Raw genomic sequence first — 6,000 nt, 5'->3', positions numbered from 1 at the left:
TAAACCCAGGAGGCAGAGCTTGCAGTGAGCTGAGATCCAGCCACTGCACTCCAGCCTGGGCGACAGTGCGAGACTCTGTCTCAAAAAAAATAAAAATAAAAATAAAAATATAAAAAACACCCCAGTTCAAAGAACATCATAGTGAAGCTAGGATTCCCGTATTTATATTAGATTTCTGCCTCCATTTTTGTCCTATTTTATAAACCGGCTTTGTCAATTTAAAAGCATCACCAGCAAGAGCACTGGCCTTGAAGTGGTCTGTTCTCAGTCATAGTTATATGAACCACCACTGACCAAGTGCTGATGATGTCCAAGCTCTGTGTTACAAGCTCTACAGGCATCGTTTCATTAAGTCCTTGAACAGCTCTATCCACTGTCCCCATGTGACCAATGAAGAAATGGAAGCTTAGAGAGATTGAGTTATTAAGTGGCAGAGCTAGGTTCAAACTCAGCTCTTTCTCCCTGCCCCTCAAAGCCCAAAAGCCAAACCACTGGCTCTGTAGACTCCCCTCCAATGAAAGGCACACCACCATGAAAAAGAAAAACCAGTTGCAGGAAGGATGGGGAAAGGGGAAAAGGAAGAAGAGGCAGAGGGAAGCGAAGAAGTTGAGAAGAAGGAGAGAGTAGCATAAGGAGGAAAGCAAGCCAGGGTCTGGATGAGAAGCCCATGGGATCTGGCTTCAGGTTCAGAAGACTTTTTGCAGAATGGGAATGAAGCAGGAAAGCTGCTGGTGACTGCCAGACAAACCACAAAATATGCAGAAGCCATTTCCTCCCTCAAGGAAGATAAACAATAGATTCATAAACAAAGTATACAAAGCTGTTCAGCTAGTTAAAACATTTTGGTAGCAACTCATATTCTTTGTGAGACTAAAGTTTGTCCTCACCGATGGTCAACAGTTATCTTGGGGAGAGGGAAGGTGGGGAGAGAGGAGAGGAGAGGGACATATTCTCTCCCAGCCTTTCACCTGCTAGGCCTATGGCTATACCCTCTCTGAGCTTCAGGTCACTCTTCTGTGAAGAAATAGAAATTCCTGCCCAGCAGGACTATTGTGGAGAAGAAAAAGATATAGTTTTGGCAAGATGGCAGACCAGATACCTTACCTGCCCCTCCTAATGGAAAGAACTAATATGCTGGATACAATTTTAGATATGAAGACTGAATACACATTGCTGAGATAGTACAAATGAAAAGACCAAAACAAACCCAAAGCAGGAACCTTGGGAGGTGAGCTGGCATCAAAGCTGGCTTTTGCCCTGAAGGTTTCTGCTGAAACCTGGAGATTCTAAGTTTCCCAGTGACAGCAGCAAAGGGTTAACAGCCTAGGGAGACCCCTCCACAAAGTTGGGACTTCAAATGGCTCCACTCCACAAAATTCATTCGACTTGGTGAATGAGAAATAAATGCACAACACAGAAAGAGACTGCAAGAAAACTGGACCTTGGGCAGAGCAGGGAATGGGGGGGGGGAAATTCTCTCCTGAAAATGTGTAACCATAGTTGGACTTCACACAGGTTTGTAGCCTGAATTATATTACTTGGGTAGCCAGAAAAGCCTTAACTAGAAAATTAATTCAAAGTGATTTTTGTTGGTAGTGCCCACCAGACAACTAGCAGAAGTTAACGCAAATCCTCTCTGGAAAAGACAACTCAACCCACACCTCAGATAATTCCCAAAGATAAAGTGCCAAGAAAAAATGAGCAATTCACAGGAAATAAGGCATTATGAACACCAGCCAGCAGAAACGGCAAGTGGCAGAACCAGACCTACAAAGACTTCAGATTTGGGAATTACAAGACACAAAATTATAAAATTTCTAAATAGCAAATTTAATATTTTAAAGAAATAAACATCTTCAAATATGAGCAAGAAATGAGAGACCAGAAAAATCACCAAGTAGAACTTCTAGAAATGACAAATAAAGAAAGCAAAAAGAAAAAAATCCAATGAATGGTTTAAACAGCCTTTAACACACATAATATACTAGTTAAATAGAAGATAGTTTTTTTTTTTTGTTTGTTTTTTGAGACAAAATCTGGCTCTGTGGCCCAGGCTGGAGTGCAGTGGTGTGATCTCAGCTCACAGCAACCTCCACCTCCAGGGTTCAAGTGATTCTTGTGCCTCAGCCTCCAGAGTAGCTGGGATTACAGGTGCACGCCACCACACCAGGCTAATTTTTGTAATTTTAGTAGAGATGGGGTTTCACCATGTTGGCCAGGCTGGTCTTGAACTTCTGATTTCAGGTGATCCACCCACCTCGGCTTCCCAAAGTGCTGGGATTATAGGCATGACCCATTCTCCAAGCCAGAAGATAGATTTGAATAAATTATTCAGAGTTCAGCACAGAGAGACAAAGAGATGAAAAGTGTAAAATAGGTTTGAGGGTGGTGGCTCACGCCTGTAATGCCAGCAATTTGGGAGGCTGAAGTGGGTGGATCACTGGAGGTCAGGAGTTTGAGACCAGCCTGGCCAACAGGGTAAAACCCCATTTCTACTTAAAATACAAAAATTGGTTGGGCACAGTGGCTCATGCCTGTAATTCCAGCACTTTGGGAGGCCGAGATGGGCGGATCACGTGAGGTCAGGAATTTGAGACCAGCCTGGCCAACATGGTAAAATCCCATCTCTACTAAAAATACAAAAACTAGCCAGGCATGATAGCGAACGCCTGTATTTCCAGCTACTCAGGAGGCTGAGGCAGGAGAATTGCTTGAGCCCAGGAGGTGCAGGTTGCAGTAAGCCGAGACCATGCCACTGTACCTCAGACTGGGAGAGAGAGAGATTCTGCCTCAAAAACAAAACAAAACAAAACAAAGCAAGCAAGCAAACAAACAAAAAAAGTTAAGGTAGCTACTTGGGAGGCTGAGGTGAGAGTATCACTTGAGCCCAGGAGTTTGAAGCTAGCCTGGGCAACAGAGCAAGACCCTGTCTCTAAAACTATCTATCTGTCTATCTATCTATCTATCTATCTATCTATCTATCTATCTATCTATCTATCTATCTACATATACATATCTATCTATCTATCTACCTACCTACCTACCTATCTATCTATCTACATATACATATCCAGCTAGCTGGATAACCCCTGAAAAAACACACATAGAGTGTTTTTTCTATCTATCTATCTATCTATCTATCTATCTATCTATCTATCTATCTATCTATCTATCATCTATCCAGGTAGCTAGCTGGGTAACCCCAGAAATACCAGACATAGAGTGTGTAAATTCCAAATAAGAAGATGGAAAATGGAATGAGGGGGGAAAATACCTCAACCTAAAAGAAAGAGCAGAAAAAATTAAATGCATATAAAGATGGCAGAAATAAATCCCAATTCATCAATAAAATACGCCAGTTCTAAACATCTATGCACTAAACAGCATTGCCTCAGAACATATAAAGCAAAAATGTCAGCATTGCCAAGGAGCAACCGACAAATCCAGTCGGAAGCTTTAACTAAAACACCTCTCTCAATAATTGATAATCAGACAAAATCAGAAAAGGATATACTATAGATGATTTGAGCTGCACAATAAGCTAACTTATTTTTCAATGATGGTATATAGAAAACTATATCCAATATTTGAAGACTTTTTTCAAGCACTCATGGGACATTTAAGAAAAAAGTTGGAGAGATAAAAATGCAAACAAGGAGCACACGGAAGTAGTTCAATGCATATTTCAAACTCTCTCTAAGAATCTAAACCTATTTTGTCTTTAAAGACAGAGACCCTGTCTTTCTTCTTCACTGAGATGTCTCCAGAGTCTAGCACAGTGCCTGTCTGTCAGAGGCTGTAAATAGCCACTGAAGAATGAATGGTGAATGAATGATTCTCTACTGAAGATGGTGCAGGCTGCATGAGCAACCAGCAAGGCAGACACTGGAGATAACTAAAGCCCTTTCCAGGATGGAGGGGATGAGAGGACAAGGTGACTGGCACCAGTCCCTACGGAGAATTTATACCAAAAAAAAGAAAGACGGAGTCATGACAGCCAAATCTTCAAATCTTCAAACCGAATGAGAGAGGCATGTGGAAGAGTCTTTGAAAGCCAAGTCTTTGTGGTTCCTAATGGCAGAGCAGAGGCCAGCAGACAGAACTTTCTAACAACTAACTGTCCAACACTGGCTGGAAAGTGGCCTGACTGATCGTCTAAGGCCCCTTATGACTCTGTGTGGGACAGAAGTCCGTCTGGCAGGTACTGGGACTCTCAGGTGGTGGACTGAGTAGTCTTTCTCATTCTATCCTGTCTCAGAGATTTTTTCATTCAAAATTCCCTGGATACCCCATCCTGAAAGACCCTGCCCAAGGTCCCAGATTCAGGAGGTGGTGGAAGAATAAGAAGAGCTGTATTCTAGACACTCAGCTCAGTCCTTTCTGCTCCATATTGGCCTCTCCTTTAACCAAAATGAGCACACTTTAACCTGTAAGGCTGACACGCACTTTCTAAGTCTACCCTCATCCCAGGAAACCTCATTCTTCTAGCACACAGCAAGGGATTACAAACGCATACAGAATGTACTAAAATGAAAATTCCTCAGCCTTCCAGAAGAAGGAAAGCGAGCTTACCTTGACCTCCGCAGATGGCTGAGTTGGGGGCCTGGTTCTGGGGGCTTCTCCTGCGGTCGGCCAGTCATGCTGCTTTCATGCTGCTGGACAGGCGGGAAGAGGAGGCCTGGTCCTATGGGGAAAGGAAGAAGGAAAGGTAATTTCCTCATCATTTGCTCCTAGCTCTCCATCACCATCCTGCAGAAGACACTACCAGAAATCCCAGGGAAATTTCTGAGGCTGTCCTCACCCACTCTTAGGTAACAAGAAAGCAGACAGGCATGCATTCAACAAGCATTTCCAAAAGTCTACAATGTGCCAGGCAGGGCACTGAGGAATGAGGCCACAGAGATGAACTGCATGCAGTCTCTGCATTTAGGAAACAGTCAGAAAGAGAGACAGAGAGAGACAGAGAGACAGAGAGAGACAGAGAGAGAGAGAGACAGAGAGAGAGAGAGAGACAGAGAGAGAGACAGAGAGAGACCTGAGTCTCATTATAACATCATTTGCTAAGTGCTGCGATTCCCCAAATCCATTCAACAGCTGATTTTCCTTATGGGGGAGCGACAGCAGCTTATAGGTGCCTTGGCATAGAGTTTTTCAAGTTATTTGTCATGAAGAACCAGTTTTTTCTTTTTTTTCCCCCCGAGACAGAGTCTCACTCTGTCGCCCAGGCTGGAGTGCAATGGCGCGATCTCAGCTCACTGCAACCTCCGCCTCCCAGGTTCAAGCAATTCTCATGCCTCAGCCTCCCAAGTAGCTGGGATTACAGGCGCCCACCACCAAACCTGGCTAATTTTTGTATTTTTAGTAGAGACGGGGGCTCCACCATGTTGGCCAGGCTGGTCTTGAACTCCTGACCTCATGATCTGCCCACCGCGGCCTTCCAAAGTGCTGAGACTACAGGTGTGAGCCACTGCGTCCAGCCGAAGGATCAGTTTTTTAAAAAACTTCCACACCATTATAGATGGCTACTTTAATAAAATATAGTAAAAATGAACTGCTAGAAAAAGGAAATGAAAAAATACTGATACAAAGTGCAAGCTCACTTTTAAGTTCTTTGATTCAACAGATTATTCTGTCAAATCGGCATGAAAGTTACTAAGCACCAACTCTCAGTTTCTGAACTTATCTCACGGACTGCTAAAGAGTTTGCAGAGAGCACCACTCCTGAGCCACAGCTGAGGAGTAGCATTGCGATAGTAGAGACTTCCACATTGCACACCTTTCCTAAGATGTCTAGCTGATATCTTGGTTCAGAGAGGGAGGCTACAAAGAGAAATGATTTCAAATTCACTCTCTGGACTATAAAAAGTTAGTTCAGAGAGTCTCTCTTTGGGAAGGAGAACCACAGCAGGAGCTTTGGGAAAGTGTGGCTCCATGCTGTCTGGAGATAGGTGGTGGCATCCACCTGCTGTGTTCAGGTAACAAAGTGTGAGGCTCACGGAA

The 6,000-nt window shown here is 43.6% G+C and overlaps 1 protein-coding gene across 2 annotated transcripts in view; it reads right to left on the bottom strand.

Annotated features, from left to right (window-relative positions):
* The window catches only part of TRERF1 (transcriptional regulating factor 1), a 234,884-nt gene that overhangs the window by 74,912 nt on the left and 153,972 nt on the right, over positions 1 to 6,000 (bottom strand). For both annotated transcript variants that reach the window (XM_011943599.1, XM_011943605.1), the window contains exon 4: positions 4,573 to 4,684. The gene's annotated coding sequence lies outside the window, so the exon portion shown is untranslated. The remainder of the gene's footprint in view (positions 1 to 4,572; positions 4,685 to 6,000) is intronic.

The sequence above is a fragment of the Colobus angolensis genome, unplaced genomic scaffold (assembly GCF_000951035.1).
Source record: "Colobus angolensis palliatus isolate OR3802 unplaced genomic scaffold, Cang.pa_1.0 Scaffold105, whole genome shotgun sequence".
Classification (NCBI taxonomy): Eukaryota; Metazoa; Chordata; class Mammalia; order Primates; family Cercopithecidae; genus Colobus; species Colobus angolensis.
This window is presented reverse-complemented; position numbering and strand designations above follow the sequence as displayed.